We start from the raw sequence: 14,407 nt of genomic DNA, 5'->3' as shown, positions 1-14,407 counted from the left end.
TGATAGCCTCCTTCCTCCCCTTGGCCACCAGCCAGCGGGCGAGCCCAGGAACCGCCATTCCCTCCAACGTCGAGCAAAACCAGAGATCATCCAGGAGTGAATTTGAGAGTGAGTCTGTGCTTGAGCCGATCAACTGGCAACAAGGAAGCACAGAGAAACACTCCAAAAGTAAAATACAAGAATTGAAGCAGATCTGCCAAAAGCTAGCTGGAGGGCAAGTTGTCCTACACCCTCAGCAGCCTGAAGCAGGTAACACCAGCAATCCTGACCCACGGGCGGGGCCTTTACCAGGCAAGCGGGTTTATTACTGCCCAGTTAGACCACTGCGGTCTAAAAGAACGAGGCGGGTAAGTTTCAATGATTCTGTTTAGTAAGTCGGGGGGATATGTGTAATATTATGAAACTATTTCCATCATAAAAATAGCAGATTTAATGGACAGTGATTAAATGGACAGAATTTCACCATCAAGATCTTACTTATGTAGAACAAATTGTTCACCGCCACTGTGAGCTAAATTAGGTGTTAATGTAGCTCCCATTCTGGAAGGCTAGATACACCTTCATGATTTTATCTGCTTTTTAATGAAGCAAGGGCTAGAACACAAATTCTTTCCTCTCTTCTCAGAAGTCCTCTGCTGACTTCTCCGAGGCAGCAGAAATTCTCAGAGAAAGGGAGGGGGGCAGAGGAGAGAAAAACTCTGCAAATGAAAACATATTACCCAGAACCTCCAAGAATCTTCAGCAGCACAGATACTAACACTGCAGTGATACAAAGATTACATGATCCCTGTGCAAATTCCTGAAGCCTCCCATATTTTGGTTTTCTTTTTCTAATGTTCACGGGTGGGAAAACAAAGGCTCTGATTAGCGAAATGACTTCTTCAATTGAAGGCCCCTTCCACTACGCACTTTTCCTCCATCCCCAACTCTTCCTCCAAAAAAAAGGGGGGGTTCTCAATGATAATATTCAGCAACCGCTCAGTGTTTATCCACTTTGCCCTTCCAAAGACCTCTAACATCTATTTTATTTTATTTTTTTTGAGATTTTATTTATTTATCTGACAGAGAGATCACAAGTAGGCAGAGAGGCAGGTAGAGAGAGAGGAGGAAGCAGGCCCCCCACTGAGCAGAGAGCCCGATGTGGGGCTCGATCCCAGCACCCTGAGATCATGACCTGAGCCGAAGGCAGAGGCTAACCCACTGAGCCACCCAGGCACCCCTCTAACATCTATTTTAAAAATTATTTATATTCTAGTCCCTCTCAAAGAAATGTGATTTGTTCATTATAAAGATTGTGAATAAATTTCAGTCCCTTCCAACCCCATTTTGCCTCGCCCTCCCTCCTCTGAACAAAGCTACTTTGATAAAATTAAAACCCAAATAGCTTGAGAGAAGATCTGGGTTTGAGACTCAGCTTTGCTTTTAGGAAGGTGTGTGGATATAAGCTGGTCAATTAATGTCTCTGGGCCTCTGTTGCCTCATTTCCAACACGACATTATGAGAACTAACGTCCACAATCCTTTCAGCCCTGACATGATTCCACGGAAAAGTAATAAAAGGCCTGTGCACAACCAGATGAACTCTCACTTGACATGGCCCGGACATCTGCTGGTGAGACTGATTATCAAAATTAAAAGTACAATCTGTGGCCATGGCATAGAGAAACAAATCTGACCTCATTCCTTGCTCTCAGATGACTGTAATCTCACCCAGCAATTCTCAAGTTGGGTTCTCGGGTGGCCTGACTGCAAAAAGAGCCCAATTATTCTTCCTCCCTGTATCTACGCCTTCTGCCATTTACCCTTGTAGTGCCCTCCCACTTTGGGACCAGTTGTGTGACTTTTTTGGTCAATGAGATACTGACAAATATCATACAAGCAAATGATTGAAAAGTGCACGCACTCCTGGGCTTGTTCTCATTCTTGCTCCTTTGTCATGGCCAGGAGAACACGCTAGGTCAAGTGTGCTTAAGGATAAGAGAGAGAGAGATAGCAGAGATGAGTCATCCCAGTCTTCCTAAGGCTATCCTAGATCATCCAACGGCCAGCTGAGCCCCAGACATGGGAGCAAACCCAGCTAAGATGAGAAGGGCTTCTTGCCCAACCCACAGCTGACCACAGGCATGTGAGTGCGATCAGCTGAACACCCAACCTGTAAGCTAAATATGTTTTTATTACGTTCCACTGAGGGTTTGTATTTTGTAGTTCTTTGTTACATAGCATTTTTATGGCAGTAGATAACTGATGCATATTCCTTGGAATAATAGCCAGACCATAACAACTATTTCCAGAACTATTTCCAGTGGTAAAACAAGTCTGGGATACACTGCATACCTTAACTTTACATTAAAGGTTCACAAGAGGGACGCCTGGGTGTCTCAGTCATTAAGCATCTGCCTTCAGCTCAGGTCATGATCCCAGGGTCCTGGGATCCAGCCCTGCACTGGGCTCCCTCCTCAGTGGGAAGCCTGCCTCTCCCTCTCCCCCTGCTTGTGTTCCCTTTCTTGCTGTGTCTCTGTCAAATAAATAAATAAAATCTTAAAAAAAGAAAAGGTTCATAACATATATGAATGCTTTTAAGTCTCTAAGAAGTCCCACAGTAAATAAACGTATTTAACTTTGTCTAATTTATGTTTCCCCCAATGTATTTTACTAGACCCCCAAGTATGATGCACTAAAAAAAAAATCTCCCCTAGTCTTAGATCCCACATCCAGGTTGAGCTTCTATCCCACCTTCTTGCAAGTTAGGCCAACTTCCAAGGCAGTTAATGAACATTTCAAAAACAAACAAAACAAGACAAAAACCTCAAGGTACTCAGAAATCAAGAAAGCTTTTATTGTTTATATCCAAAGTCTAATGAGTAAAGAGGAATGTTCCAAAAATATCTGAAACCCATATACAGCCTTAGTCTAAGATCAACTTTCCCATGATTAAAACTGTAACAGAAGCTTCACAGTGACTTGCCATTGAACATTCTTCAGAGGTCCCCATTGCCATCCTTCCATCACGGTTCCCAAGCCGGTAATAATCCGGGCCCTGATTTCCTCTTCTGCTACTCTTCCTCCCCTCTATCTTCCTTCCTTACCCCTACTCTCAGGTGTACATACTATCCATGAACTACTTTCAGTTCCATCTCATAGGCCATGAGCTAGTGCTCTGAAAGTCTCCAGAGTCTGGTGCTATTTGATGTGAACTTGAACTATGCAGCTTTGAAATAATATAATAGCAACAACATGGTCTCACATTAATTTGGATTAATGTTAAATCCAAGCAGAACATTAATACTCTTGGAGAGCTTTCCCTTGGAAGCTGGCTGGACCTAAGGAACACTAAACTCTGTTTACACAGTGGCCATAGGGTGGCGCCACATTTGCTGGTGAATGGAAATAGCCACCATCTTTTGTCAGATTATTATTGAAAGACGAGAGTTCTGAATTTGCAAAGACTTCAGAAACACAACCCTCACATAAAATGTGACCTCTAGAACATGGAGTTTCTTCTGCTGGAAACTGTCCTTACCGCTTCATCACATCCAAGCCCAAAGACACAGAGTTCATCTGGCTAACTTCAATTCATCCAAGCATCAGTGGAGAGAATACTTATGCCTGGAAAACTATCCCTAAAACCCCCAAGAACAGATTGCAAGGACATCCCATAATAGAATTTACCTGGTTTTATGTAAATGCCTATCATTTGGTCTAGACTCCTTCATGGGAAAGACCCTAGCTTATTCCATCTACCATCCAGAGCCCAATACAATGCCTGGTTCATTGATGATCACTGAGTATCAGATGGGCTCATGTGTGGTTGGATGAATGGAGAAACGAACAAGCAGGATGGGCCACTGAATACAATGGACTGATTTTTGCTGATCCTCTCCTCTGCCCAACATCAAGGAAAGATGAGTACAAACACGAGGCTATGGCTGAGGAAAGAAGATAGAAAGAACCTTGATAACCTTTAATCAGCTGGATAAGAGTGACCATTATGAATTTAGAATCAATGCAGGCCCACATTTTTTGAAGTGAAGGCAACTGTCAAAAATATAAAAGATAATCAGAAAAAAAGTAGGATGCAAGAGTGTCTTCTTCTTCCTAATCAGAGAAAATCTGAAGACACAGCTTTTATTTTTTGGAGCTAAACATTTTAATTCATTTGTTGAAAGTAAAGGATTCACTCCAAGAGTGGTGTTAATATGATGAATGTGACCTCTCCGATGTAGCAAATGAAAATGGAGGAGAGAACTTTCTTTAGAGATTTGTGGGGTCAGAATTCCTGCGTCCCACCATGAAACACCTTGAAATATTTTGTTTCTCACTCACGTTTACCTAGGACACCAAGTGCATGATCTTTGTTACCCAGGAGTTGTCCTCTTTAATGGGGGCAGAAATGAGCACAAACACAGATAAGATACTTTGAAACCCCCCAAAAAAGCCTTGTCTCCAGTGTTCCTTCTCACATGGCCTTGGACTCCAGACCAAACACCCACTATGCCTCTGGCACTTACAGGCAGAGCTTGGAAAACAGCTCTGCCACTGATTTCTCCTGCCAACTGACACCATGCCGTTGTCTCAGGGAATGTCACAAGGATGATCTTGTGGCTGTGTGTCTTTACAGCCTTGTTCTCTGCCCTTTAATCTTATTTGACCTTTCTTTTGACTCCTTATAGACACTATATTTGAAAACAATGGATGTATAGTATTGTCACGCGCTAGAGAAATCCAAAACAATTTTCCACGGATTGTTTTAACCCTAGCATAAAGCAAAGCTATACTCTACTGCTGTTTTTCAGGTTCCTTTGTGCTCTATTTCCCTACTGGCTAAAGTCCCTTATGTGTAAATAAGAACCTGGACATTCAGTTCAGTCCTACACCACATCAATGGTGGCAGAAAGGAACACTGTACTTGGTTCTCCCAAATCTCGACCTGAAAGATGTGGGAAGAGCCCAGCTTCTTGGGGCAGCTCTGTCTTTTGGAAGCTTGTTAAACTATCAAGAATTCATTTCATGGGGCACCTGGGTGGCTCAGTGGGTTAAGCCTCTGCCTTCGGCTCAGGCCATGATCCCAGCGTCCTGGGATCCAACCCCATATCAGGCTCCCTGCTCGGCGGGAAGCCTGATTCTCCCTCTCCCACTCCCGCTGCTTGTATACCCTTTCTTCGCTGTGTCTGTCAAATAAATAAATAAAATCTTTTTTTTTTTAATTCATTTCTGCTTCCTTCGGCTTGTTTTTCTGCATGCATTCTTTCAAAAGACATCTGCATCCCCTGATAAGAGAAGAGAATGATACCAAATAAAACAAAAAGTGAACTTCAGAGGGAGTTTTCAAGCAAAGTCTCCCAAATAAGGAGTAATTTCTTTACTTTGTTCTTCCCTTTCTCTCTTTAACCCCCCTACAGTTAAATCAATGAAGGCTCTTTATTCTCTCTCTCTCTCTCTCTCTCTCTCTCTCTCACTCTCTTATTTTTTATTTTTATTTTTATTTTTTTAATAAAAAGGGCCCACCAGGTAACCAAATCAGGATTCCTTTCACAGAAAGGAGACCAGGCAGCTGCCTTCCGGAGACCATGCACCATCGCCACCAGGACTCCCAAAAGGCCCAGTTGAATCTGCCCTGTGTTGCTTGCCAGTGCTGTTCCTTAATTGGCCATGAGTACGGTCCGCCCCAGGAATTTCTGCGCCCTGTATAGCATAATCTCCTAAAACATCAGCAGAGAGCTGAAGGGCCAAATTTTTAAATAGCATCCAATTAATAACTGTAGTAATAATGAAAGAAATGCCAAACTGTTATGTGAATTCTAAAGCCCAAAGTGGAAGCTAGCTAAATGAAGCAAAACTATTCTTCCACACACCTCCCCCTCTCACTTTTGAAATGTCCCACTACTAAGGGGAATTTCTGGAGCTAGATTGTGCAAAATGTTAGGATTTCATATTTCAAGTCCTCCGTACTTTTCCAGCTTTTACTGAGTGCTATCCCTGGATATAAAGATGAAAATTCTTGACTGTCAATCTCAGGAAAGTCACAATTCTATTCAAACACAGAACCTGCTAACAGAATTTCCCTCACTTAACAAATGATCAGTGAGTACCTGGCACCGTTCCAGGCACTGAGGATGCCACAGTAAACAATATGGGACAGAAATCCCTACTCTCATGCAACTTTCATTCTGCAGGGGTAGACTGACCACCCCCAATAAGTCTGGGCACCAGAAGATACTGAAGGCTACAGAGGAAAGAGGCAAAAGTAGGGAAAAGGGACAGGAGTGTAAGTCACAGGTGGTGCCAACACTAAACAGGAGGGTAAAGGAAAGCCCCAACTGGCAAAGATTTGAAGGAGGTCATGGAATAAGTCCTACAGAAACTGAGAAGAAGAGCTTTCCAGGTCAAGGGACGACATACAAAGGCCCTGGGGGAGGCGAGGTGTGTCTAGTGTGTGTATGTTTGTGTGTGTATGTGTGTGTGTAAGGAACAGCAGCTAGCAAGGGTGGTCAGCATGGAGGGACCAAGGGGGCGAAGTAACAGATGACATCAGAGATCAAAAGCATGGGATCATAAGAGTCCTTGAAGGGCCTGACAAGGGCTACAGCTCATGCTTCTCATGAGGCAGGGAGCCAGTGGAGGCTAGAGGTAGAGCAACATGATCTGACTTCCATTAAGAGGATCACTTGAAGGGTGCCTGGGTGGCTCAGTTGGTTAAGCATCTGCCTTCAGCTCAGGTCATGATCCCAGCATCCTGGGACTGAGTCCTGCATTGGGCTCCCTGCTCAGTGGAGAGCCTGCTTCTCCCTCTGGCCCTCCCTCTACTTGTGCTCTCTTTCTCTCCCACTCTGAGTCTCTCAAATAAATAAATAAAATCTTAAAAAAAAAAAAAAGATCACTTGGGGCACCTCGTGGCTCATTCGGTTAAGCATCTGACTCCTGGTTTCAGCTCAGGTCATGATCTCAGGATCCTGGGATCAAGCCCCATGTCGGGCGTCACCCTCCGCGTGGAATCTGCTTGAGGATTCTCTCTCTCCCTCTCCCTCTACTCATCCATCCATTTGCTCACTGACTCTTTCTCTCAAAAATAAATAAATAATTCTAAAAGAAATAAAAATAAAAATAAAAATAAGAAGAAGAGGATCACCTGGGCTGCTTTCCAGAGAACAGACTATAGGTGGGCAAGGACATAAGCAATCCAGAGGAAGGAGGACGGGGTAGGCACCAGTGGTTGTGATGAAGGGAACACAAACTGTTTAAATTTGGGATCGGTGTTTGAATCCAGAACTGAATTTACTGATGAACTCAATTTCAGTATTTGAAGTTAAAGGGTTTTTATTTTCTGAATCAAAATGCCCAAATTTGTGTCCACTGTGTTTAGGTACTCCCAACGTTCTGACGATGCACTAATGTACATCTCCAGCCTTTACCTTTCCACTGACCCACGGTTACCTGCCACTGCTTCTAAGACACTTCATTCCTCCAGTCTGCTCTCCTTCAGCAAGACCATCTACTCCCAGCCTTGGTACTGGTGATCATGAAACCAATCGTCCACACACCCAAGGCCAATGTCCCTTCGTGTCTTCCACCGTTGTCTTCCCCACTGTGAGTCCAGATATGAAACTCTGCCAATGCTTCCTATGACCCTATTTTGCGCACCTCCCTCCCTCAGAGTTCCTATCGCCCACTCCCTGATGTCAACCGCTACAATCTCCCAGGCTGCCTTGCTGGTTCCAACCTCTCTCTCAACAAAACCACCTTGCCAACTGTCATCAAACTAACATTCTCGAACTATAGGTGTTATCACGGGACTTCGCCTGCCTCCAAGGGTCTCTCCCAATGACTATGGATCTCTCCATGGCCCGTCGTTAGACTCTGACCCCACAGGCACTACCTCTGGAGTATGAGAGGACCTTCCTGCTCACTCTCTCACTTTCACTTTTACATGTGGGGCTTTCCCCTCTCTCTCCCCCTTTTCTGTGCAACCTTTCTTAAATCTTCTCATCCATGGAGACTAGCTCGAACTCAGCTCCCTCTATAAAAACGCCCCTAAAGACTCCAGCCCCTATCCAGGTCCTATAACAACCTTTTCATTAGGATCTCGTGTCTCAGGTACACACCCTATCTCCTTGGTAGAGGTAAACATCAAGGTCATGCACCACCTTGTATTTGTTTTTTACCCCTCTACGGATCCCATAGTGTTCAATATGGTATGTGCCAAATTAAATTATTTCAGTGAAATAAATGAACTGAGATAATATTCCCCTTATCTTTGTCTCAATCTCCAAAAGTGAGGAATTGAAAACCCCTAGAATTCAAAGGATACACAATCTCTGAATAAGAGTCTATTATTTCTTATGCTATCTGTTTCTCTTCTGCCATTTTGATGCTCCCACTAACTAGTTCTTGGGTAGTGTGCCACAGAAGAACTGGACAAGAAGTTATGGCTGGGGTTATCTCATGGAGATTATGATGTTCACAGGCACATCACACCCCAAGTTGTAACGTACCCAATCTTTGACTTATAATCAAACGAGATCCTGGCTTCATGGGAGAGAAACAGGAATGGAATGAGCAGTTCTGGTCCCAGTCACAAAGCCTGGCCATTGCTGAGATCCCTGGGTATAGAACTAGAGCCACATGGTGGGAGAAGCAAAAACAAAATGAAGCTGGCATGTAATCAGGCACTTAGGGTCTATTTCTGGGCAGGAATTCCTGCTACATCTCAGACACGGCCATGCTGCCCCCACCAGTATGTTCTTAATGATAGGACTTGACTGACTCATGAATCACCACTCCAGGGTTCCACGAGTGTGTCCTTCCAGTCCCCAAAACAGCGTACTCTCAACTTCTCTCACCAAGATAAAGACTCTACTTCTTCAAGATCACCACCTCCCATTTTTAATTCACACGAACTTTAAATATCTGCCAGAGCCTAACGTGAGCCATGCTCAGCCACTGCCGCCCTGAGGAAGACAGACACATTCCTTTGCCTTCTGGAGTCTACAGTGGAAGGCAGATGGTGATCAAGTAGTCACACAGGCATAAAATCATAAACCATGATTAGTGCAACGAAGGAAACAGAGATGGAACAGGGGATGAGACTTAATCCAAAGGGTTCCGTGCTCCCCTGAGGAAGTGACACTTGAGCTGAGATCTGAAGAGTAAGCTAGAAGTTAAATGACAGATGGGAGGAGAGAAGAGAGAGTTCTTGTCACGGGGACATGGGAGGACACAGGGGCAGGAGAGAGAGCGGTGCCCTGGAAAACCTAAAAAAAAAAAGCAAAGCAGGGGGACAATGGCTCAAGAAGTTAGAAGGCAGAAGGTAGGTCAAGCAGAGCTTTGTGGAACATGGAAAGAAATCTCTAGCCTCAGAGAAACAGGCAGGCCTTGAGAGTTCCCATCTGCCACTGTCTACTCTGACCACAGTTCCTTTGTGAAAACCCATCCCACCTCAGTCCTTCAAAGAAAATTCCTACTAGCATAAGGCTTGGCCCTGTCCATCACAGATGACTAGCCCTGCTAGCAACCAATATGAGTGTTTCATGAACTTGGGAGCCTTTGAACTTGGGAGCTCTTAAGACACAGATGATGCTATAGCCAGCTGGTGAGGAACACGGAACTAAAAAGTTTCCATGAACAGTGAAGGCTGAGGGACATGGTGGTCATGCTGGAATCATGTGGGAAAAAAAAAAATTTTCTTTTTTTTTTTAATTGAAAATCGTCACCCTTCCCATTTATAGATCAAGTGTCTTGCCCTCTCTGGGAAGCTGGCCCTGTGACTGCTTTGACCAACAGAACGCAATGGGAGCAGTCATCAGGGATTTTGGAGGCCTGGCCCTAAGGGCACTGGCAACTTCCACTTCTGCACATTTGCCAAGCTCCCTCGTGAAAGCCAGCCCCCAGGCTGCGGGGGCAGGGGCTACATGGAAGAGAAGTGAGGTGTTGCAGCGGGAGTGTTGGCTGAACTCCCGTCCTGGAGCCAACATCCCCCGCCTGCCCTGAGAGAGAGGCCCCTGGAGTACTCCAGCTCGTAGGAGCCCCTGGATAACTGCAGCCCCAGCCAACACCACGCAAAGCAGAAGAACTGCTCAGCAGAGCCTACCCTGCCCAGGCTTCCGAGGGATACCAAACGGTGGTCGGTGTCCGAAGCCAAGAAGTTTGGGGGTAGTTGTTGCGAAGCAAGAAATAATGGAAACAGAAACAGAGTGAGGTAGCAAATACGATTAGGAAAGAATCCAGCAGATATCCAAAGAAAAGCAGGGATACGGCCCCTGCATGACAAGGAGTTCAACCCCCATTCTAGACCTTCTCACCTGAATGGAGGACTCTTCCTCTCTCTGTAATTCACGAACCTCAAGTCTCTTGACAATAAAATGACCTTTAACAGGACCAGCTTAAAGGCTTTCTGTCCACAAAGGTTTTTACTATAATACCCAGGTATTGCAGCCACCATTTTTCTCCTGCCTCTCCAAAATAATTCTTGCTTATCAGTGTCCAACTTAATAGGCGGCACCCAGAAATTCCTCGTGTAGTATTGGTAAGTCTTTACCAATTACCTGCCTTCGAGTATCAAGATTACTGATCCCTAAAATTTTACAGACCAGACTAATTGGAGGGAATAAGGCTCAAGTATTTCTTATGGTAAAGGTGTCAGATATGTCCTGTGAAACATGTGATTGTGAAATACAGGGGCTAACATAATCATTAGTAACTGAAAAGGCAATCCACCATATTTCCAAGTTACCCACCATATTTCCATAATGTAGGTTACTCTAACGTGACGCAAGGTGATTTCACAGTGATAAATTTGGTTTAAGTGCCAATCTAGTAAAGGCACACACTGAGAGAAGATGCCAATGGGTCCGTCTCCCTATTTTGAGATATTCATGAATTAAAAACATGTATTGTTCAGATTTTAGAACACATGCTCTTTGAGGTCTAGCAATTTGTTAAGATTCTTAAAGCCATTATCTTTGTTTTGTTTTGTCTTCACTCCTAATATTTTTAAGGTGTATGTGTTTTCTATGATTTAGAGTATGTGTGTTGTGATGAGTTTTAAGGATTAGATGACCACTCTATCCCTTGGTCTCAAGTCCAGGCACTTCACCAAAGGCCACCAGCATTTGGACAAATAATTACATGCCTCACTGATTGTCCAACCCTACCAGGAAATTCCACACCTCCTTTCATATCATTCCTCCCCTTCTCTCCCCGGTAAGCTCACTACCATCCTTCAAGACCCTACTCAATGTTGCTTGTTCTATGAAACATTATCTGACCTTCACCAACCTCTCTGCCTTTTTCTCAACAGATTTAGTTACACCCTCATTTAGAGTCACACAATACTCCGTATATATCTCTAATACTTGAAATTTTTATCATAGTTAAATTTGTTTGAACTTCTATTTTCCCAACTACATTGTGATTCCTTGAAAGCAGTGATCAAATACTATTCATTATTAATCCCACGGTGCTTAGCAAAGTGCCTGGATCACAAGGGGACCTCTATGAATATGTACAGGGTGAGTGATTTCTGTCGCTAGGATGCCTTATTCTAAGTAGCTTCAAATGTCTTTCACACCATTTTTTTTTAATTCTCAAAAAAAAAAAAAATGGATTACAACCCATTAGAGAGATGAGAAATATAAGGAATTAAGAGGAAAAGATGTACTTATCTAAAATTAGAATACATGAGAGAAAATCTCTGAAATTTCCAGATGGATAGATCCATTTCACCCTTCTGTTACTGTGAATTACATAGGATTCCATCTAATAGAGTCAAATAGATTATAATTAACTGCATACATGGTCATAATAAGGTAGAACTTCCAATTTTCAATTCACTACTCAAACAGGGCTAACCATAAAAGACAAAAAAAAAATAATTAATTACAACCTAAGGCACCCCTCCAAAAATGTCTTCTTTAAAGAGTAACCGTTCTTTTGTTAATACAATCCTACATGCTGAGTGTCCTTAGGGCTCAAGCACAATTTACACTTCATTATCTTATATCTTTATAACATCTCTAGTGGTTCCATCACATCCAATTCTATCTGGAGAGCAAAGTCTTCAAAGATGGTGCCTCAGTCAGGGTCCTAGTGGGAAACAGATGGCCCACTCACAGGAGACAACGGATGTTTAATAAGGGGGTTATTTATCAGTCATGGTGGAGTTTAGGGAAGACAACCATGGAATGTGAAGTGCTCTGAGCCTAAAGGGGTGGGAGGACAGAGCTATGGGGACCCAGAAAAATACAGTTAGCGATACGAGAGGGCCACCTGACCGACTGTGGCTTCCAGGAGAGCTACAGAGACCAAGGTCAGCCAGGTGGCAAGAAAAGACCTAGAGGAATGAATAGGCTGACCCCATGGTCCTCCTCCACCCCCCAATCCCCTGCTCCATGAATGCAACGGGAAGCTAGAGGGCAGGGAAGCCCACCAAGGCAGCACGTGACAGCCCTCCCCTGTAGGACAGGGGCAAGCTGAGGAGAGTGGAGGATGGATCTGGAGAAGCAAACAGAGAAGAGCCAACACCAACAGAATCATTATGGGTACTTATTTCTGAACCCCCTCCTTCCCATACAACAGCACTATTAGCACAGAGGGAAAAAGAAAGAGCCAAGACATAGTATTTAAAGGAATCACAGGGTGTGCAGGAACATTCCACATACATCCATTTCCATTTCTTTCTCAGCACATACGAATCGTCTCTCCACATTTGCTCTGCGTTCCATCCCCAGCCACACGGAAGAGGCCTTACTGCAGGCAATGCCTAGGAGGAAGACCTCCCGGAAAAACCCTCCAACTGTGATAGAAGAGTCAGTAAATAAATAGCTCAACTTCTCCCCACTCCAAGACACTAATGTGAAGCACATTCTAGAGTTTCCAGAAGACAACACTCCCGCAGACAGGAACCTTCACTGCCCTTGGTGGAATCAGCCCATCACCACACCGAACCCTGGCAGCATTTCCTTCCTTATCTCACTGCCCCACTCTCCCCACCCCTGTGCTTCCAGGGGTGACCTCCTACTTGCACTCCAACCCTCACCTCAGGCCAGTGGCAGGAGAGACCAATCTCAGACAATGTGTGAGTCGTAAGCCACACCTCTGAGAACGGACCCATCACACCTCTGAGAATGGACCCGTCACGAAGAATGAAGAACGTGTAAGAGTTATGTGCATGGGCATGTGTGGGCTACCAACCCTCCCTGCTTTTCTCTGCACCAAAGTAAAAATACATTAAACTTAAAATAAAAAAATGTGACTTCTAAGGCTCCAACTTGGCTTTGAACTTGCTCTGGGAAGCTGAGAAATGACCTCTCCAGGCCTCCATTTCCTCATCTGTCAAATGAACTCAGATAAAGACCTCTATGTTTCTTGTCTAACTCTCAAGTTTGGTAAAGATTTTCAGCAGTGAAAGGGACATAAATCATTAAAGCCCAGTCCTTGAACAGACATGAAATTCCATTCTTGGGAGTATTTTCTTACTTAGGGAATTCACAAAAGACAAAAAAACACTTTTGCATCACCATAAAGAAAACAACTTTCAGAAATTAAGAATTTAACCTATCAGCCAAATGGCTATTGGACATTACTTTAAAACAAATTTCCTTGATTTGACAGCATTCATACAATCAATCATTTCAAAACTCATAAATCTTGTATAAACATCTATCGAGTGCCCCCTTAATCTATTATAGGATATATGTATAAAAATACCAAGACTGGACCTTTTTTATAAAGTAATACCTCAGGGGCATCTGGGTAATGCATCTGGTTAAGCATCTGCCTTTGGCTCAGGTCATGATCCCGGGACCCCGGGTTCCTGGGATGGAGCCCTGCATCAGGCTCCCTGCTCCGTCAGGAGTCTGCTTCTCCCTCTCCCTCTGCCCCTCCCACCATTGCTCATGCTCTCTCTCCCTTTCCCTCTCTTCTCTCTCTCTCTCCAATAAATACAATCTTTAAAAAAAAAACAAGTAAATAAAGTAATACCTCAGAAAATAGAGACTGGCTTTGTAGACCTACTTCTGCTATAACTTCATTTTTCTCCTTGGGCAAATGATTTCACTTCCTCAACCCGCACACCCAGCAGAACCTCCAAGAGAGCTGGGCCTAGGGCATTCCATACACAATAATCAAGGGATAAAATTGAAGAATGGCCCTGAGCTTTAGTTTTTACTAAATAGAAGAAGAGGAATGGGTGGTGGGTCATGCTATCTATATCATCTTGACAATCTCTTCCTACCCCCCACCTTTCCTCTTGAAATGAAACAGAGTATAGTGATCTTAAATTCTGCAGTTCCAAATGACTGTATCCTTCTCTTGAGAGCTATTGCCTCTGTCCAGCACTGCCATCCTAGAGCAGAACTTACCTATTCAGGGGCAGAAGCCCCTGAATCCTGAACTTTCATAAAATGAGTTTTAAA

The sequence above is a fragment of the Enhydra lutris genome, unplaced genomic scaffold (assembly GCF_002288905.1).
Source record: "Enhydra lutris kenyoni isolate GAN:26980312 unplaced genomic scaffold, ASM228890v2 scaffoldscaffold6, whole genome shotgun sequence".
Lineage (NCBI taxonomy): Eukaryota > Metazoa > Chordata > Mammalia > Carnivora > Mustelidae > Enhydra > Enhydra lutris.
Note: the sequence above shows the minus strand (reverse complement) of the source record.